This window comes from Carcharhinus amblyrhynchos, chromosome 15, assembly GCF_965287045.1.
Source record: "Carcharhinus amblyrhynchos chromosome 15, sCarAmb.v2.hapA, whole genome shotgun sequence".
Lineage (NCBI taxonomy): Eukaryota > Metazoa > Chordata > Chondrichthyes > Carcharhiniformes > Carcharhinidae > Carcharhinus > Carcharhinus amblyrhynchos.
In genome coordinates, this window is record NC_137338.1 from 74,913,489 (window position 1) to 74,930,114 (window position 16,626).

Sequence of the window (16,626 nt, forward strand, 5' to 3'; positions counted from 1 at the left end):
TCCAGTGCTGAGGCTGGACAAACAGATAATTTGAGGGGAAAATGCACCCTGAGAAGTGAGAGACGGAGTCACTTTCAGTTTGGAATTGCAGCCAAAGTAACTGTTCAGGGAGTTCCACCTCCTTATTCATGTGTCTTTTCAGGCGCCCTCTGATGTATTCAGTGTACTATGAGGGGGAGGATGTTCATTGTGCCCACGCCGTGGTCCCTCCCTCTCCATAACCCAGGCTGCAGCTGAGTGGAGGTTTGCAGGTTCTGCATCTTCGGGTTGTGCTTTCAGCTCCGAATCAGATGGCAACAGTATGAAACTTTGCATCGGCTTCAATGCAGGGCGAGTCAGGAATTGGATCGCCTCTGTCCCGGCGGGGGACCAGCTACCTCGCTAGGGAGCGTGTACAGCTTCACTTCAATCCCAGCAACTCCCCAGAGTGACCCCAGGGACTTCAGGAAGTAGCTGCACCCCATTGCTGCAAAGATAGTGAAATTGTCCAGGCAATCCATACGGTTTAACTTTCTGAATGGACCGATTTCCCCCGCAGGATGCAGAATATTACCGATGATGATATGTATGATGATAATGTTACTTTGCCACTGTTTCTTCATTGTGACAACGAGTCCTGTCCTCTCTTCCCCATTTCCACCTTGATCCCAGTGACAATTGTCTGTATTGTCCTGTTCGTCACTGGACTCATTGGCAACACCTTAACTATCCTGATTATACGGAGGTACAAGGATATGAAGACCACCACCAACCTGTACCTGTCCAGCATGGCAGTGTCTGACCTGCTGATCTTCCTCTGTTTGCCTTTTGACCTGTATCGCCTGTGGAAGTACAAACCCTGGCTCTTTGGGGACTTTTTGTGCAGGTTTTACCAGTACATCAACGAAGGCTGCACCTACGCGACCATCCTGCATATCACAGCCCTGAGCATCGAGAGGTACCTTGCCATCTGCTTCCCTCTCAAAGCCAAGGTCTTTATCACCAAGCGGAGGGTAAGGCTGGTCATTGCCTTGCTGTGGACTCTGGCCCTGTTGTCTGCTGCACCTTTCTTGTTTCTGCTTAGGTTGGAACATGGTATGTGCAAACACACCGAATACGCCGTCAGCTCGGGTATTCTGAACGTCATGATTTGGTTTTCCACCCTCTATTTCTTCTTCCCCATGTTCTGCCTCACTTTCCTCTATGGGTTCATTGGAAGGAAACTGTGGAATAGCAAGGACGAAGTCAAGGGACCGAATGCTGCAAACCGGCAGAAATATCACAAGCAGACAGTGAAGATCTTGGGTAAGTTCAGTTCTGCCCAGTGTTGAGTTCGGAAGTGATAAAGTGTTTAGAGTTTACCCACAGTATGGATCCAGGTGAAAAGAATGTTTATTATTCCATCTCCCCTTCAAATTAGGCATCATGTAGCTCAGTACAGATCCATTCAGTACAGTCTGATTCAGTACAGTCTGGTTCAGTGCACTCTGGTTCAATACAGTCTGGTTCAGTACAGTCTCATTCAGTACAGTCTCATTCAGTACGGTCTGGTTCAGTACGGTCTGGTTCAGTACATTCTCATTCTGTACAGTCTGATTCAGTCCAGTCTGATTTAGTAGGGTCTGATTCAGTATGGTCTGGTTCAGTACAGTCTGGTTCAGTACAGTCTGTCTGGTTCAGTACAGTCTGGTTCAGTACAGTCTGGTTCAGCGCAGTGTGATTCAGTACAGTCTCATTAGTACAGTCTGTGTCTGTACAGTTTGATTCAGTATGGTCTGATTCAATACAGTCTGATTTGGTGCAGCCTGATTCAATATAGTTTGATTCAGTGCAATCTGATTCAGTCTGGTCTGATTCAGCGCAGCCTGACTACAGTCTGAATTAGTACAGTCTGGTTCAGTACAGTCGATTCAGTACAGTCTGATTCACTACAGTCATGTTCAGTACAGTCCGATTCAGTACAACCTGGTTCAGTACAGTTTAGTTCAGTACAGTCTGATACAGTAGTCTGGTTGAGTGCAGTCTGATTCAGTACAGTCTGATTCAATGCAACTTGATTCAGTACAGTCTGATTCAGTACAGTCTGGTTCAGTATAGTCTGGTTCAGTATAGTCTCATTCAATACAGCCTGTTTCAGTACAGTCTGGTTCAATACAGTCTGATTCAGTACAGGCTGGTTCAGTGCCGTCTGGTTCAATACAGTTTGATTCAGTATAGTCTGGTTCAGTATAGTCTGGTTCAATACAATCTTGTTTAGTACAGTCTGGTTCAGTAGAGTGTGATTCAGTACAGTCTGATTCAGTAGACTGATAGAAAAACTAGGGCACAAACAGGCCCTTCGGCCCACAAGTTGCACCAATCATATCTCTACCTGCTAGGCTTACCTATAACCCTCAATCCTATTAAGTCCCATGTACACATCCAGAAGTCTCTTAAAAGACCCTATTGAATTTGCCTCACCATCACTGACGGCAGCCAATTCCACTCACCCACCACCCTCTGAGTGAAAAACTTAACCCTGACATCTCCTCTGTACCTACTCCCCAGCACCTTAAACCTGTGTCCTCTTGTGGCAGCCATTTCAGCCCTGGGAAAAAGCCTCTGAGAGTCCACCCAATCAATACTTCTCAACATCTTATACATCTCTATCAGGTCCGCTCTCATCCTTTGTCTCTCCAAGGAGAAAAGACCGAGCTCTCTCAACCTATCCTCATAAGGCATGCCACCCAATCCAGGCAACATCCTTGTATATCTCCTCTGCACCCTTTCTATGGCTTCCACATCCCTCCTGTAATGAGGCGACCAGAACTGTGCACAGTACTCCAAGTGGGGTCTGACCAGGGTCTTATAAAGCTGTAGCATTGTCTCCCGACTCCTAAACTCAATTCCTTGATTGATGAAGGCCAGTACACCATATGCCTTCTTAACCACATCCTCTACCTGTGAAGCCGATTTGAGGGTCCTATGAATCCAGACCCCAAGATCCTTCTGATCTTCCACACTGCTAAGAGTCTTAGCCTTAATATTATATTCCTTCATCCATTGGACCTGCCAAAACGTACCACCACATTTATCTGGGTTGAAGTCCGTCTGCCACTTCTCTGCCCAGCCTTGCATCCTATCTATGTCACGCTGCAATTTCTGACATCCCTCCAAACTATCCACAACACCTCCGACCTTTGTGTCATCGGCAAACTTGCCAACCCATCCCTCCACTTCCTCATCCAGGTCATTTATAAAGATCACAAACAGTAAGGGTCCCAGAACAGATCACTGGGGCACTCCACTGGTGACTGGCCTCCACGCAGAAAAAGACCCATCTACAACCATTCTCTGCCTTCTGTGGGCAAGCCAGTTCTGGATCCACAAAGCAACAGCCCCATGGATCCCATGCCCTCTCACTTTCTCAATAAGTCTTGCATGGGGGACCTTATCGAACGCCTTGCTGAAGTCCATTTAAACTACATCCACCGCTGTTCTTTCATCAATGTGTTTAGTCACATTTTCAGAAAACTCAACCAGGCTTGTAAGGCATGATCTGCCTTTGACAAAGCTGTGCTGACTACTTTTGATCATACTATACTTCTCCAAATGTTCATAAATCCTATCTCTCAGGATCTTCTCCATCAACTTACCAACCACTGATGTTAGACTCACTGGACGATAATTTCCTGGGCTATCTCTATTCCCTTTCTTGAATATAGGAACCACATCCACAATCGTCCAATCCTCCAGAACCTCTCTCGTCTCCATCGATGACGCAAAGATCATTGCCAGAGGCGCTGCAATCTCTTCCCTCGCCTCCCACAGTAACCTGGGGTATATCCCATCCGGTCGGGGTGATTTATCTATCTTGATGCTATTCAAAAGCTCCAACATATCCTCTTTCTTAATGTCCACATACTCAAGCTTTTCAGTCCACCGCAAGCCTGCACTACAACCACCAAGATCTTTTTCCACCATGAATACTGAAGTAAAGTATTCATTGAGCACCTCTGCTATTTCTATCGGTTCCGTACAAACTTTCCCACCCTCACATTTTATGGGTCCTATTCCTTTTACTCTTCACATATTTGTAGAACGCCTTAGGGTTTTCCTTAATCTTACCTGCCAAGGCCTTCTCACGACCCCTTCTGGCTCTCCTAATTTCCTTCTTCAGTTCCTTCCTACAAGCCGTATACTCTTCTAGCTCCCTAACATTACCTAGCTCCCTAAACCTTTTGTATGCTTTTCTTTTCCTTTTGACTAGATTCGTTACAACTTTCATTCAGTGACCTGGATTCAGTTCAGTCTGATTCAGTACAGTCTCATTCAATACAGCCTGTTTCAGTACAGTCTGGTTCAATACAGTTTGATTGGGTACAGTCTGAGTCAATGCAACTTGATTCAGCACAATCTGGTTCAATGCAATCTGATTCAGTGCCATCTGATTCAGTACTGTCTGATTCAGTGCCGTCTGATTCAGTACTGTCTGATTCAGTGCAGTCTGGTTCACTGCAATCTGATTCAGTGCAGTCTGATTGAATACAGTCTGATTCAGTACAATCTGATTCAGTAGTCTGGTTCAGTACAATCTCGTTCAGTTCTTGCAGTCTGGTTCAATTCACTTTGATTTAGTACTGGCTGTTTCAATACAGTCTTGTTCTGTACAATCTGATTCAGTACAGTTTGGTTCAGTACAGTCTGATTCAGTACAGTCTGGTTCTTGCAGTTTGGTTCAAAACAGTCTGGTTAAGTACAGTCTGATTCAGTACAGTCTTGTTCAGTTCAGTCTGGTTCAATCCGGTTCAGTGCGGGCCGGTTCAGTACGGTCCGGTTCAGTGCGGTCCGGTTCAGTGCGGTCCGGTTCAGTGCGGGCCGGTTCAGTACGGTCCGGTTCAGTGCGGTCCGGTTCAGTGCGGGCCGGTTCAGTATGGTCCAGTTCAGTGCGGTCCGGTTCAGTACGGTCCGGTTCAGTACGGTCCGATTCAGTGCGGTCCGGTTCAGTGCGGTCCGGTTCAGTGCGGGCCGGTTCAGTACGGTCCGGTTCAGTGCGGTCCGGTTCAGTGCGGTCCGGTTCAGTACGGTCCGGTTCAGTGCGGGCCGGTTCAGTACGGTCCGGTTCAGTGCGGTCCGGTTCAGTGCGATCCGGTTCAGTGCGGTCCGGTTCAGTACGGTCCGGTTCAGTGCGGTCCGGTTCAGTGCGGTCCGATTCAGAGCGGTCCGATTCAGTACTGTCCGATTCAGTGCGGTCCGGTTCAGCGCGGTCCGGTTCAGCGAGGTCCAATTCAGTACGTTCCGGTTCAGTACGGTCCGGTTCAGTGCGGTCCGGTTCAGTGCGGTCCGGTTCAGTGCGGTCCGGTTCATCGCGGTCCAGTTCAGTACGGTCCGGTTCAGTACGGTCCGGTTCAGCGCGGTCCGGTTCAGCGCAGTCCGGATCAGTGAGGTCCGGTTCAGTGAGGTCCGGTTCAGCACGGTCCGGTTCAGCGCGGTCCGGTTCAGCGCGGTCCGGTTCAGCGCGGTCCGGTTCAGTACGGTCCGGTTCAGTACGGTCCGGTTCAGTGCGGTCCGGTTCAGTACGGTCCGGTTCAGTGCGGTCCGGTTCAGTGCGGTCCGGTTCAGTACGGTCCGGTTCAGTACGGTCCGGTTCAGTGCGGTCCGGTTCAGTACGGTCCGGTTCAGTACGGTCCGGTTCAGTGCGGTCCGGTTCAGTACGGTCCGGTTCAGTGCGGTCCGGTTCAGTACTGTCCGGTTCAGTACGGTCCGGTTCAGCGAGGTCCGGTTCAGTACGGTCCGGTTCAGTACGGTCCGGTTCAGTGCGGTCCGATTCAGTACGGTCCGGTTCAGTGCGGTCCGGTTCAGTGAGGTCCGGTTCAGTACGGTCCGGATCAGTGAGGTCCGGTTCAGTGAGGTCCGGTTCAGTGAGGTCCGGTTCAGTGAGGTCCGGTTCAGTACGGTCCGGTTCAGTACAGTCGGATTCAGTACAGTCCGGTTCAGTACGGTCCGGTTCAGTACAGTCTGACTCAGTACGGTCCGGTTCAGTACAGTCCGGTTCAGTACGGTCCGATTCAGTACGGTCCGGTTCAGTGCGGTCCGGTTCAGTGCGGTCCGGTTCAGTGCGGTCCAGTTCAGTACGGTCCGGTTCAGTACGGTCCGGTTCAGTGAGGTCCGGTTCAGTACAGTCCGGTTCAGTGAGGTCCGGTTCAGTACGGTCCGGTTCAGTATGGTCCGGTTCAGTGCGGTCCGGTTCAGTGCGGTCCGGTTCAGTACGGTCCGGTTCAGTACGGTCCGGTTCAGTACGGTCCGGTTCAGTGCGGTCCGGTTCAGTGAGGTCCGGTTCAGTACGGTCCGGTTCAGTACGGTCCGGTTCAGTACGGTCCGATTCAGTACGGTCCGGTTCAGTGCGGTCCGGTTCAGTGCGGTACGGTTCAATACGGTCCGGTTCAGTGCGGTCCGGTTCAGTGCGGTCCGGTTCAGTGCGGTCCGGTTCAGTGCGGTCCGGTTCAGTGCGGTCCGATTCAGTGCGGTCCGGTTCAGTGCGGTCCGGTTCAGTGCGGTCCGGTTCAGTGCGGTCCGGTTCAGTACGGTCCGGTTCAGTGCGGTCCGGTTCAGTGCGGTCCGGTTCAGTGCGGTCCGGTTCAGTACGGTCCGGTTCAGTGCGGTCCGGTTCAGTGCGGTCCGGTTCAGTGCGGTCCGGTTCAGTGAGGTCCGGTTCAGTACGGTCCGGTTCAGTGCGGTCCGGTTCAGTGCGGTCCGGTTCAGTACGGTCCGGTTCAGTGAGGTCCGATTCAGTGCGGTCCGGTTCAGTGCGGTCCGATTCAGTACGGTCCGATTCAGTACGGTCCGGTTCAGTACGGTCCGGTTCAGTGAGGTCCGGTTCAGTACGGTCCGGTTCAGTGAGGTCCGGTTCAGTACGGTCCGGTTCAGTACGGTCCGGTTCAGTGAGGTCCGGTTCAGTGAGGTCCGGTTCAGTACGGTCCGGTTCAGTGAGGTCCGATTCAGTACGGTCCGGTTCAGTACGGTCCGGTTCAGTACGGTCCGGTTCAGTACGGTCCGGTTCAGTACGGTCCGGTTCAGTGAGGTCCGGTTCAGTACGGTCCGGTTCAGTACGGTCCGGTTCAGTACGGTCCGGTTCAGTGCAGTCCGGTTCAGTACGGTCCGGTTCAGTACGGTCCGGTTCAGTACGGTCCGGTTCAGTGAGGTCCGGTTCAGTAGTCCGGTTCAGTGAGGTCCGGTTCAGTACGGTCCGGTTCAGTACGGTCCGGTTCAGTACGGTCCGGTTCAGTGAGGTCCGGTTCAGTACGGTCCGGTTCAGTACGGTCCGGTTCAGTGAGGTCCGGTTCAGTACGGTCCGGTTCAGTACGGTCCGGTTCAGTGCAGTCCGGTTCAGTACGGTCCGGTTCACTACGGTCCGGTTCAGTACGGTCCGGTTCAGTGAGGTCCGGTTCAGTAGTCCGGTTCAGTGAGGTCCAGTTCAGTACGGTCCGGTTCAGTACGGTCCGGTTCAGTGCGGTCCGGTTCAGTACGGTCCGGTTCAGTGCGGTCCGGTTCAGTACGGTCCGATTCAGTACGGTCCGGTTCAGTACGGTCCGGTTCAGTGCGGTCCGGTTCAGTGCGGTCCGGTTCAGTGAGGTCCGGTTCAGTACGGTCCGGTTCAGTACGGTCCGATTCAGTACGGTCCGGTTCAGTGCGGTCCAATTCAGTACGGTCCGGTTCAGTACGGTCCGGTTCAGTACGGTCCGGTTCAGTGCGGTCCGATTCAGTGCGGTCCGATTCAGTGCGGTCCGATTCAGTACGGTCCGATTCAGTACGGTCCGGTTCAGTGCGGTCCGATTCAGTACGGTCCGGTTCAGTGCGGTCCGATTCAGTGCGGTCCGGTTCAGTACAGTCCGGTTCAGTGCGGTCCGGTTCAGTACGGTCCGGTTCAGTACGGTCCGATTCAGTACGGTCCGATTCAGTACGGTCCGATTCAGTACGGTCCGGTTCAGTACGGTCCGGTTCAGTACGGTCCGGTTCAGTACGGTCCGATTCAGTACAGTCGGATTCAGTACAGTCCGGTTCAGTACGGTCCGGTTCAGTACAGTCTGACTCAGTACGGTCCGGTTCAGTACAGTCTGATTCAGTACGGTCCGGTTCAGTAGTCTGACTCAGTACAGTCCGGTTCAGTACAGTCTGACTCAGTACGGTCCGGTTCAGTACAGTCTGACTCAGTACGGTCCGGTTCAGTACAGTCTGACTCAGTACGGTCCGGTTCAGTACAGTCTGATTCAGTACGGTCCGGTTCAGTACGGTCCGGTTCAATACAGTCTGACTCAGTACGGTCCGGTTCAGTACAGTCTGATTCAGTACAGTCTGATTCAGTACAGTGTGATTCCATAGAACCACAGAAAATTATAGTTCAGAAACAGGCCTTTTGGATCTTCTTGTCTGTGCCGAACCATTTTTTGCCTAGTCCCACTGACCTGCACTTGGACCATATCCCTCCACACCTCTCTCTCATCCATGAACCCGTCCAAGTTTTTCTTAAATGTTAAAAGTGACCCACATTTACCACTTTATCTGGCAGCTCATTCCACACTCCCACCACTCTCTGCGTGAAGAAGCCCCCCACCCCCACCCCGCCCCACCCCGCCCTCAATATTCCCTTTAAACTTTTCTCCTTTCACTCTTAACCCATGCCCCCTGTTTTTTTTATCCCTAGCCTCAGTGGAAAAAGCCTGCTTGCATTCACTCTATCTATACCCATCAAAATCTTATACACCTCTATCAAATCTCCCCTCATTCTTCTCTAGGGAATAAAGTCCTAACCTATTCAGTCTCTCTCTGTAACTCAGCTTCTCAAGTCCCAGCAACATCCTTGTGAATCTTCTCTGTACTCTTTCAACCTTATTTACATCCTTCCTGTAACTAGGTGATCAAAACTGTACACAATACTCTATCTAAATTCGGCCTCACCAATGCCTTATATAACCCTACCCTAACACTCCAACTTTTATACTCGATACTCTGATTTATAAAGGCCAATGTACCAAAAGCACTCTTTATGACCCTATCCACCTGTGACGCCACTTTTAACATAAGAACATAAGAACATAAGAAATAGGAGCAGGAGTAGGCCATCTGGCCCTTCGAGCCTGCCCCGCCATTCAATAAGATCATGGCTGATCTGTCGTGGCTCAGTTCCACTTTCCCGCCCTCTCCCCATAACCCTTAATCCCCTCTCTTATCAAAAACCCATCAACCCGCTTCTTAAAAATATTTAGCGAGGCAGCCTCCACCACTTCAACGGGCAGAGAATTCCAGAGATTCACCACCCTTTGAGTGAAGAAGTTCCTCCTCAACTCCGTTCTGAACCGCCCCCCCTCTATCTTGAGGCTGTGCCCCCTAGTCCTACTGTCTTTTTTGAGCGGGAAGAGTCTTTCCACCTCTATCCTATCCATCCCATTCATCATCTTATACGCCTCAATGAGATCTCCCCTCATTCTTCTAAACTCTAACGAGTACAAGCCTAGTTTATTCAGCCTCTTCTCATAGCTCAACCCCCTCAACTCCGGTATCAGCCTAGTAAACCTCCTCTGCACTCCCTCCAAGGCCAAAATATCCTTGCGCAGGTGCGGCGCCCAAAACTGCACACAGTACTCCAGCTGCGGCCTCACCAATGCCCTATACAGCTGCAGCAAGACCTCCCTACTTTTATATTCAATCCCCCTCGCTATGAAGGCCAGCATCCCATTCGCCTTCCTGACCACCTGCTGCACCTGCAGGCTGGGTTTTTGCGACTCTTTTAGGGAATTCTGTACCAGTATTCCCAGATCCCTCTGTTCAACTGCACTCTTCAGAGTCCTACCATTTACCCTGTACGTTTTACTTTGGTTTGTCCTTCCAAAGTGCAATACCTCACATTTGTCTGCGTTAAATTCCATTTGCCATTTTTCAGCCCTTTTTTCAGCTGGTCCAAATCCCTCTGCAAGCTTTGAAAACCTTCCTCACTGTCCACTACACCTCCAATCTTTGTATCATCAGCAAATTTGCTGATCCAGTTTACCACATTATCATCCAGATCATTGATATAGATGACAAACAATAATGGACCCAACATCGATCCCTGTGGCACACCACTAGCCACAGGCCTCCACTCAGAGAAGCAATCTGCCACAAACACTCTCTGGTTTCTTCCATTGAGCCAGTATCTAATCCAATTTACTACCTCCCCATGTATACCTAGTGACTGAACCTTCCTAACCAACCTCCCATGAGGGACCTTGTCAAAGGCCTTGCTGATTCAGTACAGTCTGGTTCAGTACAGTCTGATTCAGTACAGTCTGGTTCAATATAGTTTGATGCAGTACAGTCTGGTACAGTACAGTCTGATTCAGTACAGTCTCATTAGTACAGTCTGGGTCTGTACAGTTTGATTCAGTACAGTCTGATTCAGCACAGCCTGAGTACAGTCTGAGTTGGTACAGTCTGGTTCAGTACAGTGTGATTCAGTACAGTTGTGTTCAGTACAGATTGATTCAGTACAATTTGATTCAGTATACTCTGATTCAGTATACTCTGATTCAGTGCAGTCTGATTCAGTGCAGTCTGGTTCAGTGCAGTCTGGTTCAGTACAGTCTGGTTCAGTACGGTCTGATTCAGTACAGTTCTGGTTTAGTACAGTCTGGATCAGTTCCGTCTGGTTACATAGAACATAAAACAATAGAGCACAATACAGGCCCATCGACCCTCGATGTTGTGCCGAGCTATGTCCGAACCCAAGATCAAGCTGTCCCACTCCCAATCATTCTGGTGTGCTCCATGTGCCTCTCCAATAACCGCTTGAAAGATCCTAAAGAGCCTGACTCCACTATCACGGCAGGCAGTGCATTCCACACCCCAATCACTCTGAGTAAAGAATCTACCTCAGACCTCCCTCCTATATCTCACACCATGAACCTCATAGTTATGCCCCCTAGTAACAGCTACATCTGCCCAAGGAAATAGTCTCTGAATATCCATTCTGTCTATCCCCCTCCTCATCTTATAAACCTCTATTAAGTCGCCTCTCATCCTCCTCTGCTCTAAAGAGAAAAGCCCCAGCTCCCTTTCCTTATAAGACCTACCCTCCAAACCAGACAGCATCCTGGTAAATCTCCTCTGCACTCTCTCCAATGCTTCCACCTCCTTCTTATAGTGACCAGAACAGCACACAATATTCCAAATGTGGTCTCACCAAGGTCTGGTATATTTGCAGCATAACCCCATGACTCTTAAACTTAAACCCCCTGTTAATAAATGCTAACACATTATAAGCCTTCTTCACGACTCTATCCACTTGAGTGGCAACCTTCAGAGATCTGCGGACATGAACCCCAAGATCTCTCTGTTCCTCAGAACCCTGCCACTGACCCTGTAATCTGCATTCAAGTTTGTCCTACCAAAATGAATCACCTACTCCACCAATCTTGGTGTCATCAGCAAATTTACTAACCCATCCTTCAGCCTCCTCTTCCAAATCATGAATAAAAATCCCTCAGAACACCTACTTCCTCTATCCTATCAGCCTGTATCACACATTCATCCTCAAAAACATGGCCCTCTCCTTAGTGAGGGGCACTGTACAGTGTGATTCAGTACAGTCTGATTCTGTACGGTCTGATTCTGTACGGTCTGGTTCTGTACGATCTGGTTCAGTACGGTCTGGTTCAGTACGGTCTGGTGCTGTACGGTCTGGTTCTGTACGATCTGGTTCAGTACGGTCTGGTGCTGTACGGTCTGGTTCTTTATGGTCTGGTTCTGTACGGTCTGGTGCTGTACAGTCTGGTTCTTTATGGTCTGGTTCTGTACGGTCTGGTTCTGTACGGTCTGGTGCTGTACGGTCTGGTTCTGTACGGTCTGGTTCTGTACAGTCTGGTTCTTTATGGTCTGGTTCTGTACGGTCTGGTTCTGTACGGTCTGGTTCTGTACGGTCTGGTGCTGTACGGTCTGGTGCTGTACGGTCTGGTGCTGTACGATCTGGTGCTGTACAATCTGGTTCTGTACAATCTGGTTCCGTACGGTCTGGTTCTTTATGGTCTGGTTCTGTATGGTCTGGTGCTGTACGGTCTGGTTCTGTACGGTCTGGTGCTGTACGATCTGGTGCTGTACGATCTGGTTCTTTACGGTCTGGTGCTGTACGATCTGGTTCTGTACGGTCTGGTTCTGTACGGTCTGGTGCTGTACGGTCTGGTGCTGTACAATCTGGTTCTGTACAATCTGGTTCTGTACGGTCTGGTTCAGTACGGTCTGGTACTTTATGGTCTGGTGCTGTACAGTCTGGTTCTGTACGGTCTGGTGCTGTACGGTCTGGTGCTGTACAATCTGGTTCTGTACAATCTGGTTCAGTACGGTCTGGTTCTGTACGATCTGGTTCTTTATGTCTGGTTCTGTACGATCTGGTTCTTTATGTCTGGTTCTGTACGATCTGGTTCCGTACGGTCTGGTTCTGTACGGTCTGGTTCTGTACGGTCTGGTTCCATACGGTCTGGTTCAGTACGGTCTGGTTCTGTACGATCTGGTTCTGTACGGTCTGGTTCTGTACGGTCTGGTTCCATACGGTATGGTTCTGTACGGTCTGGTTCTTTATGGTCTGGTGCTGTACAGTCTGGTTCTGTACGGTCTGGTTCTTTATGGTCTGGTGCTGTACAGTCTGGTTCTGTACGATCTGGTTCTTTATGGTCTGGTGCTGTACGGTCTGGTTCTGTACGGTCTGGTGCTGTACGGTCTGGTTCTGTACAATCTGGTTCAGTACGATCTGGTTCTGTACGGTCTGGTTCTGTACGGTCTGGTTCTTTATGGTCTGGTGCTGTACGGTCTGGTTCCATACGGTCTGGTTCTGTACAGTCTGGTTCTTTATGGTCTGGTGCTGTACGGTCTGGTTCTGTACAATCTGGTTCAGTATGGTCTGGTTCTGTACGGTCTGGTTCTGTATGGTCTGGTTCAGTACGGTCTGGTTCTGTATGGTCTGGTTCTGTACGGTATGGTTCTGTACAATCTGGTTCAGTACGATCTGGTTCTGTACAGTCTGGTTCTGTATGGTCTGGTTCAGTACGGTCTGGTTCTGTATGGTCTGGTGCTGTACGGTCTGTTTTCCAGCAGATTCATTCCATGATCCAGAAGTGAAAAATTTAAAAATCTGCTGGAGATTTAAACTGTTTGAAGTAAAGTTGAAGTTCCTACGTATACAAAACAAAGTATTTTGTGTATAATAAATAATACTTGTCAGTTGTGGCTCAGTTGGTAGCACACTGAGTCACAAAGTTCCTGGTACAAGTTCCATTCCAGTGCTTGGAGCAGCAAAAGGCCATCTACACTGCAGCACTGAGATTGTGCAGCAGTAGGTGAGATGTTAAACAGGGCCCCAGTCAATCTGCCAGGGGAAATATAAAAGCTCCCATGGCACTATTTCCGAAGAAGGGCAGAAAATTTTCCCTGGTAACCTGGCCAATATTTACAGCTGAACTAACATCAAAAAAAAATTAACCCGTCACCAGCATGTTACTTTGTTGTTAGTGGGAGTTTGCTATGTGTAAATTGGCTGTCCTATTTCCTATATCACAAGTGACTACACTTTAAAACTATTTAATTGACTGTAAAACTCAAGAAAAGCACTTGTAAGTACAAACCTTTATCATGCTTCACATTAATCTGACAACCAAGAGGTGAAGCTAGTTGCTGAGTGGTTTAGAATTGTGTTTTTTTTAAGTGACAATGTCAGCAACTGACCCATTCCAGCCCCTGCTGAATCCTCCAAGCTTCCTGTTGTTGATTCATTTCAAATAGTTGGGGTTGGATATTGCAGGAAAATAGTCTGCTGAGAACGGAGCAGAGGACACAAAACTGTGGGTTAAACAAAAGCGTTGCAAATACTTGGCAGCTCTGGCAGTGTCTGTGAGGTGGGAAATTGAGTTAACAGTTCAGTGATCTTTCTTCAGTGCAAAGCTGTGGGGTGGCATTGCAACTGGACTAAGAACAGAAAACAAATCTGTGTGTAAATCCTGCGTAATGATTGAAACATCCAGTGACTGTTTGTAAAAGGACTATGAACATATTACTTTTATCCCCATATTGAGCGGATTAATCATTATGATTTATTTTGCTCACGAGAAACATTTTAATCCAATCATCCGTTTTTCTCTGTATGGATCTGCCTAAATTATTGAAAAGTTTAATTTGCGTATATTATCAGAAGTGTGTTCAGTAACGGGTATGTTTCCTATATTTGTTTTGTTTCCCGGCCTGCACTGTATAGCAACAGATGTTTCTCAAAAAAGATTGAATGAACCAAAACATGCGTGCATTAATAGGGCTGGTGTTGTAACTCTTATATACACATTACAAATTACTGTGTGCTTTGTTTGTCGTCAATAATCCTCACGTCTGTAGATGTGGTGTCATATTTCAGGGCCCATTCTAAAGTAGGGATTCCACAGTATATAAAATTGTGTTGGAACAATGGTCACGTTTCCATTCTGTCTTTTTCAGCTGTGGTTGTCCTGGCGTTTGCTATTTGCTGGTTGCCTTTCCACATCGGCCGGAATCTCTTCTCCAACTCCTGGAAGAGTGGGAGCATCGATATGTACTTTTTCAGCCAGTATTTCAATGTGGTCTGTATGCTGCTGTTCTACCTCAGCGCCTCCATCAATCCTGTCCTCTACAATGTCATGTCCAAAAAGTACAGAGCAGCAGCCCGCAAGCTGCTGTTCACTCGCCAAACCCCTCCTGGCTTTAACCCCAGGGATACCAGGGATGACACCTTGGGCTCTACAGCGACCAGCACTAGCATCTGAAACAACCGTAGACAGTGAAACATAAACTCTACAAAATGTTACATTTCTAAACAGGCATGGTGTTTTCTTGAGTTCTGTGTAAATGTTTATATTGTATCTTGTTTGACCAAAGATTGCTTTGTCAGCATTATAGGCAAATGTGCTCTGTGTCTGTTAAACTGTGGGGTTTCTCACTTCTGAACAATTGCTAATTGGCACGAATTGGGTTGCATTAGTCTGTAAGATGTGAAGAAAAGTTAACTGATTATATAATCAAAATGGAAAATTAACTAGTTAATAAAAGCATTGTCATCGAGTCATAGAATCCCTCCAGTGCAGAAGGAGGCCATTTGGCCCATCAAGTCTGCACCGACCACAATTCCACCCAGACCCTATTCCCGTAACCCCACCTATTTACCCTGCTAATCCCCCTGACACTCAGGGCATTTTATCATGGCCAGTCCACCTAACCTACACATCTTTGGACTGCAGGAGGAAATCAGAGCACCTGGAGGAACCCCATGCAGACATGGGGAGAATGTACAAACTCCACACAGTGATCGAGCATCAAACCTGGGGCCCTGGCACTGTCAGGCAGCAGTGCTAACCACTGTGCCCCCATGCCACCATTAACACTGTGTTCAGTAGTTTGCAGACAGCGCTGTGTAAAGATGCACATTGAAGTAACTCCAGCTAAAGATTCAATAGGAATTGAGTGTCTGGCAGTGATCAGCTCCAAAAGAAAAACAGCCTAAACATCTCCCGATGAAATCAACATCATAAGAGATAAACTTTGACACTGGACCAGCTACATAAATGGAGTAGCTACCAACAGCAGGGCAGAGGCTGGGTATTCTGTAACCAGTGAATCACCTCCCAAAGCCTCTCTACTATCTCCAGATTAGGAGTGTGAAGGATTACTCTTTATCTGCCTAGATGGATGCAGCTCCAAGAACACTCATGAAACTCAACATCACTTAGAGCAGAGCAACCCCTTTCAATGGACACCCTATTGATTGTTTTAAACTCTATTCACCACCAGCACAGTGGTTATAGTGTGCACTATCTACAAAATGCACTAGGGCAACTCACCAAGACTTCTTTGGCAGCACCTCCGGAACCCATGATCATTATCACCTAGAAGGACAAAGGTGGGAACACCACCACCTCCATTGTCCCAGCCAAGATACATAACATCTTATGACATTTTTGTTATCCTCTATGGCTTTATCATCAAAATTCTCGAATTTCCAACTTAACAACACTGAGATAACAGACCACAATTGTTCAAGAAAAGGGCCAACCACCACTTTCTCAAGATTTATTAAAGCTTGGACAATAACTGCTAACATTGCCAGTAACATGCACATGTTGTGAATGAATTTTTAAAAAGGATCTCCTTGCTGTCTAGAGATGATACAGCATAACACTTCTTTGGGCAGATGGGGTTTTTGTCACACATCAGCCTGGTCTGTGATTTAGAAGTTGTTTCAGTGTAAGAAGTAAAATGAGAGGAAAATGTAACCATTCTCCAAAAAAATTATCTGTTCCGTGATGATGTGTTTAATGACTCTTATTGTAATAATAAAAGCTGTGTAATAATTAAAACTGGTAACGTGCATACCATCTATATTCGATAATCTCAATAGCTACACATCCCTATAAAAACATAACTTTCAAATAGTGACGAAAATAAAAATGTACTATAGATCATGACATATTTGCATTGTCAGTACCACTTAAAGACACCAGTGCACTCAAAAGGAGACCCAGCAAGTTAAAGATAGCCATTTATTTCATTCTACATTGTAGCTTTATCAGGAAAGCCATTCACAAACCTTATCATTCACTACCTGCACACTGCTGTTGCTAAGTTGTT

The 16,626-nt window shown here is 48.1% G+C and overlaps 2 pseudogenes; both read left to right on the forward strand.

The window, feature by feature from the left end:
- Nucleotides 1–539: 539 nt before the first annotated feature.
- On the forward strand, nucleotides 540–14,768 carry LOC145352888 (growth hormone secretagogue receptor type 1 pseudogene; annotated as a pseudogene).
- Nucleotides 1,612–8,099, forward strand: LOC145353473 (uncharacterized; annotated as a pseudogene).
- Nucleotides 14,769–16,626: the final 1,858 nt, after the last annotated feature.